The sequence below is a fragment of the Trachypithecus francoisi genome, unplaced genomic scaffold (genome assembly GCF_009764315.1).
Source record: "Trachypithecus francoisi isolate TF-2019V2 unplaced genomic scaffold, Tfra_2.0 Lachesis_group16, whole genome shotgun sequence".
NCBI classification, from domain to species: domain Eukaryota; kingdom Metazoa; phylum Chordata; class Mammalia; order Primates; family Cercopithecidae; genus Trachypithecus; species Trachypithecus francoisi.
Window position 1 is genome coordinate 7,519,937 of NW_022681461.1, and position 17,782 is coordinate 7,537,718.

General features: G+C 40.8%; 1 long non-coding RNA gene across 9 annotated transcripts in view; it reads right to left on the bottom strand.

The window, feature by feature from the left end:
• Positions 1-17,782, bottom strand: part of LOC117098360 — a 173,578-nt gene that overhangs the window by 98,500 nt on the left and 57,296 nt on the right. The window contains exons 4-5 of one of the 9 annotated variants that reach the window (XR_004443373.1): positions 7,945-8,028; positions 3,557-4,010 (exon numbers count right to left, since the gene is read on the bottom strand). The exons of 7 other annotated variants lie outside the window; for them this stretch is intronic. This is a non-coding gene — a long non-coding RNA (uncharacterized LOC117098360). Of the gene's footprint in view, positions 1-3,556; positions 4,011-5,554; positions 8,029-17,782 lie in introns of those variants that run through there. One more of the 9 variants, XR_004443370.1, reaches the window with a different exon arrangement.

Here is a 17,782-nt window from a genome sequence, read left to right on the forward strand (position 1 = left end):
AAAATAATGTATAGTAATAGCAGATCAGTGGTTGTCTGGGGCTGGGTGAGAGTCACAGAAAGAACAGGATTATGAAGAAACCATTAGGAAATGTGAGGGGATTGTTGGTTATCTTCATTATCTTGATTGTGATGATGTTCTTGCAGGTATATACATATGTCAAAGTTCATCAGATTATATTTTTAAGTATGTGCACTTTATTGCATGTCAATTTTATTCCAGTGTAGCTGTTAGCAAAAAGTAATGTGGGTTTGTATTGTCCTAATAACAAAAATCCCCTTATCCAGCCACACAGTCCCTATGAGTAAACTACAATTATGAAATGAAATTTCTTGTTTGATGAACGTAGGTCCAAAAAGCCACAGATTTTTACTACTGCTGAAATGTTAATAGAGTAAACATAAAAATCTGTGTTCTAAACTAGCTTTGGGCTTTTACACAAGGGTTCTTTGAAGAAGTGTGACAGTTTGCTTTTTAAAGTGAACTTTTGTTTATTTTAATGATGCCCTTAACCTCTTCAAAAGAAATCGATGGCCTTTGAGTGTAAGAAGTTAATAAAAACATTGATAACAACAAGTACCTGAAATTGACATACTTAAACACCACTTGGGTTTTTTGCAGATTTAAAATAGTACCCAATCATTATTTGATGCTAAACATATGTATTAATATATTTAAGTTTTTAAAGGTAGAAGAGGCCAATACTTTTTAAACTCAATGGCAGTTTAAATTCTGGGCTCCTAAAAAATGCACCAGTCTCCAAGAAAAAAAAGGAGACCTTTTAATCAGACCTCTGCTGTCTGATTCCCCTAACCAGCATGTCCTGGCCTTCTTGAGGTGTACTGATCAGCAGGAGCACGTTAGCATTCAGCCCTTCCGTGGGAAGATGAACTGCAGTGCAGAAAGACGAGAAGGAGAATGTAGCAAGGGGAATATATTGTCTTGTGGCAAAATGGGTACCGGGCTGCCAGTATTTAACACTGCCAACATTGTGTATGCTCACAATGTGTGCTGTGTGTGTTTGTGTGTGTGTGTGTGTGTGTGTGTGAGAGAGAGAGAGAGAGAGAGAGAACTCTTGAATACAGGTACTGGTGACCTTCAGAGTAGACCAGAAAACATCATTTATTAAAAAGCAAGATCACTGAACAAGAAGTAAGGAGACAGACCACACAGGGAATGGAGTGAACATTTCGGAGTCAGAGCCAACTTCCTAGTCCAGGGCCTGGAAACCACAATACTTTTAAGGGCTCATGAAAACATTTTATTTTTAATTTCTCTAAATATAAGAAGAAAATGAATATATAACAATGAATTTAGCCTAAAAATATTTGATTTTCCACCAACATAGCCATGATTTTTAATTTTTTTCCATAAAGGAAGGTGCTCACAAAGGCAACAGTGTCTCAGTGCTGCTGAAGTTATAATGTGGCCCTGAAAGAAGGAACCTACTAACAAAGTTTCATGTCTTATGAAATGCCAGGGCTGAGGACCTAGACAATGTCAGAGGTTTATGGACTGTGATGAGATTTTTCCTGGGCTAAGAAGCAGAAGCCAAGGATGGAGTAAAAGAGATGTGTTTGGTGTGGAGTCCTCAAAAACTGCTGTCACACCCACTCCCTGGAGCAGGTGCATAGCTGAGCAAGGCCAGGTAAGAACTGGCAGTATCTGTTCTAAGGTGGCCTGCAGTATCTTTTTAATATCTCACTTGCTAAACTAAAACTTGGATGTCCCCTCCACTACAGGCTAAAGTTGTTAAAAAAAGAACCCCAGGAGGACTTGTAATATCCAACTCTAGCTTATCATTTCTTCTGTAGCTCCAGTGGAAAAAACCAGAAGATAATTATGTCTAGAAAAAAAATGACAGTGTTATTACAAAACTCATTAGGGAATGAGGAGGTGGACTGTGACATGATGAGAGAGAACAATGTCAAGGTCCACAATAAAAACAAATTTCACAGGGAACTCCAACCAAAATACACTATTTATCCAACTTTTAGAAGGTTTTCTTGAGAATTGCAAAATAGCAGTATCTACAGAAAATATTCAGATAAAGTTCTTTAAGTCTCTAAACCCACTTAATGCTAAAACACAGTGTTTGTGGCATATTCAACCCTTTTCCAATTTTCCTGATGTAATTGCATCTCCCAGCCTTGATTTTTGCTGCAACTGATAAGAATGCTGTATTGTGCCCCTACAGTTGTCTAGAGCTAATGGATTCATTTTCTGTGAGGGTCTCAATGTGGGCAGAATTGGAACACGGGTTTGTTAGTGGATTACCCTCTGTAAATTGAATGTGAATGTAGAAGCTACTGCCTTTGGAATTCAGCTCCAACACAATCTTACAAAGGTTTTCACTGACTTTTGCAAAAAAAAGTAAGTGATTTTAAAAATAAAAAAAGCAAAATACAAATTTCTGGTGGAATGAAGCCCAATGTACTCAGTGACAGAGATGAAAATTCCAACAGTGGTAACACTATTATTGATGTCTGTCCATCTTCACAGTAGAATAGGAGGTGAGTGGCCAGGGACAGAACCAGCATTCCCTGTCTTCTGACGCCTTCCTCCTTTGCCAAGGGCATGGACTGATCTATGAGACATGGACCTTAGATATTTAAAACAGTCAATGTGTGTTTTCTAAATTGGAGACACTGGTAGCTAGAGTGGCAGATGTGCCTTATACTGGTGTAGTTGGCCCTCCCTGTTGGTGGTTTTGCATCTGTGGGTTCAACCAACCGTAGATGGAAATAACTTCCAAAAAATTGCATCTGTGCTGAACACATACAGACCTTTTTTCTTGTCATTATTCCCTAATCAATACAGAATCAAGCAAGATCACCAAACAAGAAGTAAGGAGACAGACCATGTAGGGAATCGCGTGGACATTTCGGAGTCAGGGCCAACTTCCCAGTTCAGGGCCTGGAAACCACAATACTTTGAAGGGCAATAACAATTAGATAGCACTTACATTGTATTGAGTATTATAGAAATGATTTAAAGTATCATTTAAAGTCATTTAAATGATGAGTCATTTATTCAAATAAATGATTCATTTATCTGAATCCACAAGAGGATGTGCATAGGTTATACGCAAACACTACAGTACTTTCTAGAGGGATTTGAGCATTCATAGATTTTGGTATCTGCAGGAGTCCTAGACCCAATCTCTCACAAATACCAAGGGACACCTGTATTTTATTTGAATACTTCTTTGTCCTCTACATTGTGCTACCTGATCTTTCTTTTCCCTAACAATATACACAGTTTGTAAACAGACTTTTTAGTCTTTTTTGACCACTTCAGTCGTCCTTAAAATGCTGGAGTTCTCTCCATGTCAGTGGAATGAAGACAGAGTCTTTCAGAACACCTCCCTCACCCTTCGAGCCTCTCCCCTGCAGGTGGCAGGCGAGGTATCTATGTTAGGGATATAGCTGTGGCTTTAAAACTCATGCCCTTGGGGGGGTGCTCTGAAAAATATATTGATCTTAAACTCTTCTGTATTACACCTGGGCAACAGATTTAATTTTAATTGAAAAGTTGTAGATTTTATATTTTTATGTGATTCAGCGGAGACAACTAGAATTCAGGGGCCATGTCCCTTTCTGTATAGCTGCTTGAATTGGGCAGGGTTTATTCAGAACACCAGGGTTTACCAAAACACCAGGGGTTCCGTCTAGGTCCTGCTCCATGCCACACCAGAAGCCAATGACTGAGACAATCAGTATTGCCAGAGAAGACAGCTTTAATCGGGTGCTATAGCCAAGGAGGTGGGAGATCAGTCTCAAATCCATCTTCCTAACCAACTACAATTAGGGACTTACATAGCAGAAAAGAAATGTAACTACATGCAGGAAAACAGGAATTAGGGAGGAATAAGGTAGAGGAACTGGTCAACAGGAAGCAGGTACTTAGGTAATCATGGTGGGTGAGGACTGATGTCTCATTGTCCAGAGGCAGTGATCTGGTGAGTTTTAGTTCCATGATACTATCTGGGAGCCCTGACTGTTGGTTTCCTTAGAAAGGAACACAGATAAGACAAATATAACTTTCTAAAGATTCAAGACTGGGAGGGTCAATTTCTATGTTTATTCAAAAGAATAGTAAACATTAGTTCTATGGGAAAATTGGATCCGTTTCAGGGTTATTGGGCAAAAGAGAGAAAATGGATAAAAAAATTTATGTTAGGACTTCAAACTACCTCCTGTTTCTTATGTGTATAACTATTTCCTAAAGTATGTCACTTACACATTATTCTGTATAAGTTACCATAAAGTTTTCTGCCAATACTCATTCTGTTTTATTCACCAATAGCATAAACACACAATTTTTGCTAGAGTTATTAGAAAATTAAAGTACTTGGCAATTAAATTAGCTTCTTTGGAGCATTAGTATATTATTTCTATGCAGTGTCATTTGGAAAATAGTAAAAGACAAACCAAAATTATAGGACCATTTGTACAATTTATATAAGCTTTGATAAAGAAACAGTGAGAAAGAGCCTCACTGCAATTATCTTCAGACTTCAGTATCTACATCTTTGTGAAAAAGAGAATGCCCGAGGGCTTTAAGTTATCATAGAAAGGATAGTTCCTTTGCTTCCATAATGATTTAAAACTCCTACCTCCAATTCCAGTAATATTACGGCACAACCAATGGGTCTTTTCTTTTATGATTTCCAGCAGTTCTCATTGCCAGTTAGCCCTTTGAATGCATAAAACACCCATTTACAAATTGCACATTTAAATTACTTGGCAGGCGGATGTCAATGCTAGATCTCTGTCTGTGCTGGTTGCAATAAAGGAAAGAGAATAGTAAACAAAGGGGGATGTTTAGTTAGGCATAAAAGCATTTTAATAAAATGATTGAGGCAGGTGCACTGAAATATGAGGACATAGGAAAATGTAGCTAAGCATTTTATAAAGAGGTGAAACTCTGAATCAAACAGAAAACCATAGCTATTTCCTGTTCTCTAATTTATTTTTATCTATCTATCTCTATATCTCTCTCTCTTTCTGTTTTTAGAGTGAGGGTCTCCCTCTGTTGCCCAGGCTGGAAAACACCGATGTGGTCATAGCTCACAGCAGCCTATATTTTTTAAAAAAGCTTTTTTTTGGTAGAGAGAGGGTTTCACTATTTTGCCCAGGATAGTCTTGAACTCCCGGCCTCAAGCACTCCTCCTGCCTTAGCCTCCTGAGTAGCTGGGATTACAAGCCCAAGCCACTATGCCCAACCTTTTCCCCAGAGACTTGCTCATGGGTGGATTTGCATCACCCACCGGGGATTGCCAGGATGTCGTATTTTTTTTTTTTTTTTTTGAGACGGAGTCTTGCTCTGTCGCCGGGGCTGGAGTGCAGTGGCCAGATCTCAGCTCACTGCAAGCTCCGCCTCCCGGGTTCACGCCATTCTCCTGCCTCAGCCTCCCGAGTAGCTGGGACTACAGACGCCCGCCACCTCGCCCGGCTAGTTTTTTGTATTTTTTAGTAGAGACGGGGTTTCACAGTGTTCGCCAGGATGGTCTCGATCTCCTGACCTCGTGATCCGCCCGTCTCGGCCTCCCAAAGTGCTGGGATTACAGGCTTGAGCCACCGCGCCCGGCCGGATGTCGTATTTTACTGATGTTACAACTTCAAAGTGTTAGAGATTGGTTGCATTTCATGAGTCTGGACTGGTACTTTGCCAGTTATGCTTTTTGACTCTCTCCTTTTTTCCTTGATGTAACAAGCAAGTTGTATGGCATCCATGTAGATAAAAAGTAAAGGTTAACTTTTCTAGGGAGCTCACTGAATGGTTCTGAAGGAGCTTCTGGAATGGCTTATAGGTGTACTGAGCTCTTACCACCCCTGACAGCCACATAGCATACACCACTGAATACCTGGCATCTGCTCTTTGGAGATGGCCAGTAGTTGAAATGTTATCCATTACCAGTCAACAAAGCCAATATAAAGACTCAGAGAGATTGTGTAGTTTTGCCTGCAATATAGTTGTGCTGTCTGTCAGCAGCTTTGAGAGAATGTATATAAGTACTAAAAAATAAACAAAAACATAGCTGGTTATATATGAAAAAATATATATAAGAATCAACAAAACTATCAGCCTCCCTGCTTATGCTGCCTCTCCTTAGAAGCCTGCTACTGTTCACTTGTACCCTTAGATAAAAATCAACCTTTAAGTAATGAAATTTTCTGCTGCTTCCCTATGTGTCTATTACTTTCCCTTGGGACATGGATTTTGTTTTACATCTTCTTGATGGCAAAAGCTTCTGCTGAGGAATCTTCCAGGAGGCTGACAGGCATCTTTTCTTTTTGAGCCAATACCTTGGTCATTTATGTAATGATGAGAATCCTAGAGATTCAGCAGATGGTGTTCAATTTGCACTTATTTGCATATCTGTTTCGCGATCATAAAGTTCTAATGACATAGTCATGACAACCCAAAATGGAAGCACGTTTGTGTGTTGGTAAATTGGACAGGGTGCTGAGTGAGGCAAGGCCTGTGAGATGCAATGGGTGTGTCTGAGGTGAGAAGAGATTTGTTCAGATGGCCAGAGTCATGCCTTTATGAGGACAATTGTATGAATCCTAATTCTGGGTTTCTGGTATACATGTTAGGAGCGTCAGATATCAGAGATCTGGGTAGATAAGAGGACCAAATCAAAGAAACGCTTTAAGTCATGGGTCAAGAAGTAGCTGAACCAAGGTGAGGGAAGCAGGGGCTGCATTTTAGGAGACTGAAGACTTAATGGGCAAGGCACATGCACAGGGAAACCCTAGGGAAGAGTTCCAAACATACACAGTAGTGTTCAGCCCTCTCTCTCCAGATGGCCAGCCTGGGCTGACAGCTTGTAGGTGTTCTTTTGTCCACGAAGACTGAGCACTCTTGACTGAGGGTATGCTCTGGAGGTCTATTTTGCGTCACTCACCACAAAGCACTGATGTCGTCCTGGGAGGAGGTCCCCTGACAGGATAGCAGAAAGAGCCCCCACTGCTGAGTGTCTCTAAGTGCACTTCAGCTACAATCAGAAACAACTGAGAAGCTCATCGCAGATGTGAATTCCTAGGATCTCATCCTTGACTCACGGAATGTGACTTTCCAGGGTTGAGCTTGGGGTGATTGCCAGTTCCACATAAGTTTGCAAGCCACTGAGCTCCATGTGGATGCCGTGCTCAGCTTCCTATCTAACTCACTATTTGACATTGTGCTGCAGTTGCTTCTCCAGTCAAACAAGGATGATAACGTATATTCCAGCTACTGGTTAAAATAACAGGAAATTCCTTTTTAAATTTGAACGTCCTACCCAGAGATGATTATTCTATTTTTTAGTGAACCAAGGTAAGCTCGTTTCTGGCCTCCAGCTGGAAATGTCGTCAACATCAGTATTCTTCAACGTATGGTAGATACGTCAAACAATGGCTTCGGAAGAGAGATCTGGGTTCATTCTCTCCACCACCACCATCATTACCACCACAAATTATGGAGTATTAGATAAAAGACACTGTGTTATTCACTATGCAGGATCAACATGTGAGCAAAATACACTTCTCCAGGAACGTCTGTCTAATAAGATCTCTTAAAGCACACCATATAATTGCAGGCAGGGTGTGTTCATGGACAGAACATAGGCTTTGAACAACACAAGACAAAGAGAGCACCTCTGTGACAAAGGAAGTCGGGAAGTCTCCACAAAAGAGACAGGGATGGGCTGGGCCTTTCATGGTGTTCAAACATGCGGAGTAGAGAGGGGAGCAAAAGGCCTTCTAGGATGGTGTACATAAAGGTTTGCTAGTAGGAAGAGGCAGATGTGTGTTCCAATTATTCATAATGTCCAAGGCAACAGTTGTATAAAGTGCAAGGTGGCTGGTAAGACGATGCTATGGTTTGAATATGGTTTGTTTGATTTGGCCGAGTCTCATGTTGACACATATTCCCAACGTTGCAGGTGGGACCTACCAAGAAGTGTTTGGGTCACATGTCGGATCCCTCATGAATGGCTTGGTGCCATCCTCATGGTAATGATTCTTGCTGTATTCATTTCTGCAAGAATGAATACAGAAGAGCTGATAGTTAAAAAGAGCCTGACACCTCCCACCATCCCCTCTTGCCTCTTCTCTCATCATGTGATCTGCACGCTGGCTCCTCTTCACCTTGCACCATGAGTGGAAGCTTCCTGAAGCTCTCAACAGAAGTAGATGCCAGTGCCATGCCCCTCGTACAACTTACAGGACTGTAAGCCAAATAAACCTCTTTTCTTTGTAAATTACCCAGCCTCAGATATTCCTTTATGGCAACACAAATGGACTAAGACAGAATAGCCTTTCTTTGAAGAGAGGTGGACATACCATATACTTTCACAATTCATAAATGTTTTGCCTTTAATTATAGCTCAGTTTATTAAATCAAAATAAAATAAGTGAAATAAGATATAAACAGAAAACATTGCAGATTATTTTTATGTGAACAGAACTGCAACTAAGTTACCTGTGCTTGGGTTTTCCACAAGACTGACAAGATTTCACTTAGTCAAATGCAGGAGTTCAGTCCCATTCCTGGGTGCCTCCCTGAACCAGCCCATACTGGCCTCAACAACAGAACATATGCTCAATACGCATCATATATGACTGTGCTAGAGAATGAGCAGGTAGCCATGGCAAAGCAGACCAGAGCTCATAACTGCTTATGAGACCACTGCAATCTCCAGAGAGGACAGCTTCTCACATCATCCTCACCTGCAATGGACGCCCACCTTCACCTACCACATGACCAGAAAACTCATGACCAAGCCAACCTTAAGAGACTAACAGCAGAATCTGCCCCCAGCTATATGATCTGGAATTTGAGCTACATTTTTCCAAAAAGAACAACCAAGCCATACTCCTCATGGTTTCAGGTTCTATTTATTTTCATGGGAGCATCTCCAAGGCAACAAATGGTTGGTTGCACCCAATTTATAAATAGTATTTTAATAATTCGTTGGAGAATTAATCTTATACACACTCTGCGTTTGTCCTTAAAATCCTGGAAAGAGAATAGAGAGAGAAGGTGGAGGTAGAATACAAGCGGAAAAACTGTTCAGAGAGAGAGAACACCATCTTAGTCTCCTGCCAATGAGGCCTCACATTGCAGAAGAGCTTCAGCCACAAGCCTGATTGGTCCTCAGCAGTATTTCCCCCACTCAGCGCAAGGTTTCTTTCCTTCCGAAGCCTGGGATTCTGAGACCAGAGTCTCTGCACTGTTTACCCCCCCACACTCATCCACCCCTACCCACCAGACTCACCCATCTCCCCATCCCCCAGACACTCCCAACTCCCACCCTCCAGGTACACCCAATCCCTATCTTCCAAGGCTCATCCAACCCCAACCCTCAGGCACACCAACCCCATCCCTCAACCCAAGGGCAGATGGTTGAAGTAAGACTGAGGGATGATTACTCTATGTATCATTGAATAAGCAATGTAGAGCTGTGCGAAGTTTGCTGCCCCATCCTCCTCCTTGTGATTAGAAAGAACAGGGCATATGGAAGGAGCCGGAGCTGAGTTGGGGACACTGCCAGGGTCAGCCAAGAGAGAGAGAGCAGCAAGGAGAGGAAAGGAGCTTCCCAGTGTGGAAGAGATGGCCTGTCCTGTACTGATAATCCAAGGAGAGAAATTCTAATGAAGACTTTGCTTTAATAAAAATTGCATTAACTTTAGCAGCTGTCAAGCATGGGTGGGTAATAGAAAAGTAAATTAGAAAGAAGTTAGGTACCTGATGAAGTGATGTTTACATCTATAGCATATTTCAGGTTTCCTGACTTTTATCCATCCACACGCCCCTGATATGTTCACCCAGTGTGGACTATCAGCGATCCTGAAACTGAGAGCCATAACTGTGACACCTCAAGCCATCAGGCTGACAAGTGAGTAAAGGCTCTGCCTAATCTCTCTTTGGTTGGCGAGCACCTTCAGAAGGAAGCAGGAGGTGGAGGCCGGGCATGGTGGCTCATGCTTGTAATCGCAGCACTTTGGGAGGCTGAGGCGGGCAGATCACCTGAAGTCAGGAGTTCGAGACCAGCCTGGCCAACACGGCAAAACTCCGTCTCTACTAAAAATACAAAAATTAGCCGGGTGTGGTGGTGCATGCCTGTAACCCCAGCTACTCAGGAGGCTGAGGCAGGAGAATCACTTGAACCCAAGAGGCAGAAGTTGCAGTGAGCCAAGTTTGTGCCACTGCACTCCAGCCTGGGTAGCAGAGCAAGACTCCATCTCAAAAAAAAAAAGAAAGAAAAAAAAAGAAGTAGGAGGTGGTGCTGGCAACTGCCTGGAAGTGCCTACATCTTGACAGCCATCAGCTCCAGTTCCTCTATGCACAGGGGTAAACACACCTCTGGACAGAAGCTCTAATCTGTAGAAATGACAAAGGATATGCATATGCTATCCCATTTCTTCCAGGAATTAAATGACCATCTTTGCAAACCTCACTTAAAAGTGCGTGCATCAAAAACTTGCGGAGAACAGATGTCTGAATACAGCCAGCCCACCTCTCTGCCCACTCCACCACCCACCAAGCAAGAAACTCTGGAAGGACTCTGGAGGCCAGCTTCATGGCCATGATGAATCTTCTACATAGCAATAAGCATACACTGGTGGCCGGGCGTGGTGGCTCACACCTGTAAACCCAGCACTTTGGGAGACTGAGGTGGGTGAATCACCTGAAGTCAGCAGTTCAAGACCAGCCTGGCTGACATGGTGAAACCATCTCTACAAAAAATACAAAAAAAAAAATAGCCAGGTGTGGTGGCACACCCCTGTAATCCCAGGTACTCGGGAGGCTGAGGCAGGAGAATCACTTGAACCTGGGAGGCAAAGGTTACAGTGTGCTGAGATGGTGCCACTGCACTCCAGCCTGGGCAAGAGAGTGAGACTCTGCCCCCCCCCAAAAAAGAAAAAAATATATACTGGCTTCTCTTCATATCATATTCTACATCACATATAACCATTATTTTCTAAAGTTCTGATTAGAACAAGTTTCTAAAGGAATTTTCACATCCATGAACGAATTGAAAAGTAAAGTGGCAAAGAAAACTGTTTATACTGCAGGAGGGTTCAACTTATTTTCTCCTGGATCCAGTACCTAAAGTTTTATAAGGCAGTCTCTGTGTGGTTCTGAGACTTCTCTGAAAAAAAAAAAAAAGTTGGATCTCCCTTACATACTACTTTGAATTTCATGTTTGCTTTTTATAATCAGATTTTAGATGTTTCTTTTCTCCTTTGAAAGGATTTCTCTATGAAAGTCTTAAAGGCAATTGGCCAAGATTGAACATATCAAATTAACCAATACCCGCGTGGTTGATCAGCCATCTGGAACTAAGTAGGCCCTTCAGAGAATCATCTTCCAGTGGAAACATCAGGCCTGCTCTGTGCTCCTAAATGCTGCATTTATCTAGGCAGACAGGGCTACTTTGAAGCCTAGATAGCTCTTGTCAAGGATGCATCTTCTACACAACCATTTTAATCCAATATCTGAGTGCATAATATTAGGGCAAGAAATCGGAAATAAATGTTTCTTCTTAGTTAAACAAGTGCCCTTTTCATTCACAGACAGAAAAAAATATTTTTATTGTTTTTAAATATTCATGATCTGGGCATAACATATCTAGGTCATTAGACTAAATATGTTAATCAGGTTATTATTTGGCCTTTTGTAAAATTGAAGGTCAGGCTAAAAGGAGTGCTCTACAGTTGTATTTATCACTGGATGTCTAACCCCAGGCAGGACACAGATGGGGCTCAAAAAGTCTCATGTAAAGTTACATGAGACTCTGAGAGTCCTAAGCCCCATCCTGAAGCTTGCTGCCAAGTAATAAAAGAGCAAAGTCTGGAACTGGAATCTGACTCCTCTTTGCCAGGTTTGACTTAATGGCTCCGTAAGCCTAGCCCAGTAGACTAGAAAGTCTACCAGGACCCAAGCTACCCTGCCTGTCTTTGAATCAACATGATTGTTTACTGACCATATGGATACATTGTTTTATTTTACTGATTCCTCAAAGTAATTTTTGTATATTTCTTACTTCTTTCTTTGATTTTCATTTAAGAGCTAACCACTATTTTTGTAATGTTAGCCTTGTATTTGAAGAGTAGCTTCAATTTTTTTTAACTGCACTAAAACAAGACCTTCCCCAGGTATTTGCTGAGGTCCATACCTCTCTTACCTCATTCAGGATCCATATTTCATTGTATTTCAGAGTATAAGGATGTGTTACCATGTCAAGTATAAGGATGTGTCACCATGTCAGCTTAGACTCCATTCTTTCTTCTGCCCGCCAAAAGATTGAGGAATACATTGCCCTGACCAAAGATAGTCTTTTACTCTACCAGAGCGTCTTCTAAAATGTTGGCAGCCAGACTTATTATCAGTTTTACCACTACATACAAAAACACACTTCAAGAAAAAGTGATGAAACAATGGAAAGAAATCCCTGTAGATGAAAATATCTGACCTGTCTCATTACTGCCACAAACAAAAGGTCAGCAATGACAAACTCACCCATGCCCATAGAGTTAAGGATTGATGTTTTAGTGCCCTACCCTTAAATAAAAACCAACAAATAAGAGTCACCAGGACTTGAGGAGAACCTTTAACAAAACCTCTAACAAAAAATATGGAAATGAAGACAAACAGAAAAAAAAATAGAAAACTCAGAAGAGAGATATTGTAGGGAGCCAAAGAAACCTCCAAATTAACAATCATTCTACTCCTAAGGAAGGCAAAATAAGATAATGTGTCCTTGGATAAAGAAAGATAAAGACAAGGGTTTTGGGAACCAGATTCCAATGTAGGAGAGAGGAAAAGGGAATTCCCAGGATGAAATTGGAAGGATGTCCGGGATTGAATCTGTGCAGTAGGCCTGTGACATGAGAGAAGGGAACAGGGACTTTTGAAGAAATGTCTCCAAGGGGGAAAAGTAATCTGACAGCTTAATTAATATGTTTGACTTTATTTGAAGGAGCTTTTCGGTTTAATCAGAGGGTTTAGGAATGATAGACACATTGGGATTCATAGATTCTAAGTGTTTCTGTTATCTACAGTTGTGTAACAAACCCCAAAGCTCAGTGGTTTAAAATCATAACTTATTGTTACCTCTCAAGCTTCTGTGGGTTTACAGGGCTCAGCAGGGCTCACTTGAGGGCCTCTCCTGTGATTATAGGCAGATATTGCTGAGGCTAGAGTCACCTGAAGGGTTAATGGCTGAAGGTACCAAATGATTCACTCACATGTCTGTGCCTGGGTGCTTCCTGGAACAGCCAGAGAATGGCCAGTCTTCTATTTCTGTTCACACAACTTCTCCACATGCTGACTTGGGCTTCCTCACAGCATGGCTGCCAGGCATCTCTTTCCATGCCCACAGTCTCCGCATATGCTAATCTAGGCTGCCCCACAGCATGACTGCCAGGCATCTCTTTCTGTGCACACAGTCTCTGGACATGGTAACTTAGGCTACCTTCCACTACAGCTGTAGGTGGGAGGGTAGTCTCAAGGCAGTCATAATCCCCCATCAGAGCAGCTTCCTCCAGAGTATTCAAGGCACCTGCAAAGTGCCTTGTGATGTAGCCTCAGAAGGCCCGGAAGGTCACCTCCACTACACTCTTTGGTCAAAATCTAGCCCTGATTCAAGGGGCAGACTACACAAAAGCAAGAAAACTGAAAGATGTAGTTCACTGGGGGCCATATTTGTAAACAAGTTCCAATATTAACCGAATAATCAAAGAATACAATTACCTCAAAAAACGTAATGTTAATGTGAAAGAATATGTACACATGATTGCATAGATTAGAACAATGTTTACAGGAACTAAGTAAACACTAAATACTGATTTAACTCAAGATGCTGTGGTTATACTGACAGAATGGGGTTAAAGATGACACGTGTGAGGGAGGGGAAGTGGAGTGCAGCATGGAGGACCCAGAGAGGACAATGCCAGGGAGACCAGCAGGGCCCAGAATGGAGGCGGCTCATTCTCAGGTTCACACAGGGGCGGGGCCAGCACTGAGTGACCCCTCCTTCCATTCTGCTCCCTCCACACCGTCGCTGCCTCATACTAGTCCCTGCACAAGCAGCAAGAGAGGAGTTTATTTCTGATTTTCACATTCCATGTAAGAAATCAGTAAGCCATAATGAAATTTAAAAATTAAGGAATATGGGTACAGAGTTTCAGTTTTAGAAGATGAAAAAGTCCTGGAGATGGAGGGTGGTGATGGTTGCACAACATGTGAATGTACTTAATGACAACAGGCTGTACCCTTGAAAATGGTTAGTGACCAATTTTATATTATGCATATTTCACTCTCTATATAAATAGCATCTTCTCTAGAATTAAGTAAAATATTAATATATTTGAATTTTTTTAATGGTTTTAAAAACTTTCAACAGAAATAAAGATACCATGGGGAGAGGAGAATTAAGGAATATCTACTAAGGTATGTTATCTAAGTAAAAAATAAAAGGTAAATAGCTGACATAGTGGAAAATTGCCTTCCCGAGAAAAGAGAGAATTGGTAGTATAGCAAGATATTACTATTTCCTGTTCCAACATTTGTGGCACTATTTAAGAATTTAAGCCGTTTTCACGCATTACTTTGATAAAAAGAAGAACTTACGATGCAAGTTAAAACTAAACCATTTGAATAGTAGGATAAATCATCCTCATTTCTATACTTTATCTCTAGGAAAAACAAATGACCTGGATAATCTAGAAAGGGCTAATTTAAACTTGTGACTCCATTATCTCCACTATTTACTTTCACTTACATGGATGCTACTTCAAGAGCCTACTCCAGAACAACGACCTTCACTCTCTGGAAGACACACCTTGGTAGATGTATAATTCACAGAAACAAGTAAGTGTTAAGAGCACAGTACACAATTCATAGGAGCAATGGGCAGCACTTAGAAAAATAAGTAAATCCTTCATGGTAAAATAAGATGCTTTTCCTCATGAATTTCAAGTTAAATTTGATTTTTTTTATGACAGTTACAGTGGATACATGCATTTTACTAAGAAAAAAAGATGAATCTTCATAAACTTGCTGAAGGAGACACCAATTATTGTGATCAGTCGCATGCCATGACTCAATCCCTAAATATCATAAATCCACTCAATAAAATGGAAGTTTACCCTAACCTAGTTGGATTTTACAACGTTTGTGTGGCTTGGTGAATTATACCCGAAAGAACTGTGGAGAGTTTTATTACTAACAATGTTTCTAAGTGTCACACTGGGGAAGAGTACATTCTTTCTAGAGTTGGTTTACCTCATAAAAGTCTATTATCTGGGAAGAGGATTGTCAATCACAAGTTGCACTTTATTAAAATAAAGTAAGTCAAACTGACTTTCTTTATTTACTTAATGTGGTCACAAAAATGTATTCCTACCTGAAATTGAAAGGATTTAAACAAAATATAGCATCCAAATATATACATTTCGTAATATTCTATTACTATTTATTGTTGTCAAAAGGACATATTTCCAGGGAGACATATAAACAAACGGTACTAAACTAAGTTATACTTGCCTGGCTTGAGTATCTGTATAATCTATTTACAAGCCTGTGCAAATTTTCAATTCCAAGAGCTATGCGGTTTTGATGAATAAAGGGAAAATCTACTCTTTTTTTCCCACAAATCTTAATTAGTAAATCTCAGTACTGTTCTTCCCCTGATTAAAATGGGGCAAACACATTCCAGTCTGTCTCTTCCATTGAGTATAACATTGACAATAGCAAAGAGGTGGAAGCAACTCAGATGTCCATTGGGGGATGAATGCATTGCATTCATGTGCAATGTGGTATATACATGCTACAGAATGGTATTCAAAAAGAGGAAAATCCTATTCACTTTCTCCAAAATGAATAAACCTGGAGGATATTATACTAAGGAAAATGTACTAATCACAAAAAGTCAAATACTATGTGATTCTACTTACCCAGAGTATCTGAAATAGTCACATTTCTAGAGACAAAGTAGAATGGCCATTTCCAGAGGATGGAGAGAGGGATGAATGGGGAGTTGGTGTTTAATGGGTACAGAGCTTTAGATTTGCAAGATGAAAAATTCTGGAGATTGCTGCATACTTATGTAAATATACTTAACACTGTGGAACTATACACTTTATTATGTATGGTTAAGATAGTAAATTTAATGTAATGTGTTTTTAACTAAAATAAACAAATAGTAAAGGGTAGATGACAGATTGAGAAAGTAGTCCAAAATTCCAAGTACCACAAAGCCGGTGGAGAGTGTCCCATTTTTTCTCTAACATTCCCCAGCCTAAACTCAAAGGATCCTTAAACTCAGAAGTGGGAGCTAGAGCATGGAAACAACGAGCTCCAGGAAGTGCACAGCACAGTGGTATAATTGACACTCCAGTTTCTGGCTAGGTTGCAAGAGGACTGCTGCAAAACCAGAAATTACCAGGGAGACTGTGGAGAGGAAGTAGCATGAGAAAAGATTCCATAAACTTGTTTATGAACTCTTGGCTGCATCCTCAGTAATTGCGCAAATGTGGATCTGATCCTAATTGGCAGAACAAAGCCTTTGAGAACTAAACTACAGGATAAAACAATACAACACACAGGTCCCAGGCTGGTCCCTGGGTGGTGCATGCACAGGAAATGTCTGAATATAATGCAAAGTCTCTGATAACTGGACTGGCATAGGAATCAAAACCCAGAGGAGCCTAGCAGCCTGAGCCCAAACATGTGTAATGTCTACTAGAACACATACATGAACAATCCTGATAAGATACAAACAAGATCCAGAGTTTCATAACATAATACCCCAAATGTCCAGGATACAATAAAAACTTACATTGCCTAAAAAGAGTCAAGAAAATCTCAACTCGCATGAGAAAAAGCAATCAACAGATATTCATGTCAAGATAATAGAAACGTTGAAATTATCTGGCAGTTACTTTAAAACCATTAATACAAATGTTCCACTAAGAAAAGGTGAACATTCTTGAAACAAATGGAAAGGGAAAATGGTCCAGCAAAGGAACAGAAGATATAAAGAAGAATTAAATGTAAATTTTAGAACTGAAACATACGATAACCAAATTTTTGAAATATATTGGATGTCAAACAACACGGAAGTCAGAAAGAAGTTGATGAACTTGAAGACAGAGCAAGACAATTACAAATCTTAACAACACCAAGAAAAAAATGGAAAAAATAATAGAGCTTCAAAAACTTACAGGACTGAAGGGGGCCAGCCCCTCCACACCTGTAGGTATTTCTCGTCAGGTGGGATGAGAGACTGAGAAAAGAAATAGGACACAGAGACAAAGTATAGAGAAAGAACAGTGGGCCCAGGGGACTGGCGCTCAGCATACAGAGGACCCTCACCAGCGCCAGCCTCTGAGTTCCCTCACTATTTATTGATCATTATTTTTACTATCTTAGCGAGGGGAGTGTAGCAGGGCAACAGGTGGGGAGAAGGTCAGCAGGGAAACGTGTGAGCAAAGGAATCTATATCATGAATCAGTTCAAGGAAAGGTACCTGGATGTGCACGTAGGCTAGATTTATGTTTTTCTTTACCCAAACACCTCAGTGCAGCAAAGAGTAACAGAGCAGTATCACCGCCAGCATATCTCGCCTCCAGCCACAGGGCGGTTTTCTCCTATCTCGGAATAGAACAAATGGGAATGGTCAGCTTTACACTGAGACATTCCATTCCCAGGGATGAGCAGGAGACAGAAGCCTTCCTCTCATCTCAGCTGCAAAGAGGCTCCCTCTTTCACTCCTCCTGCTCAC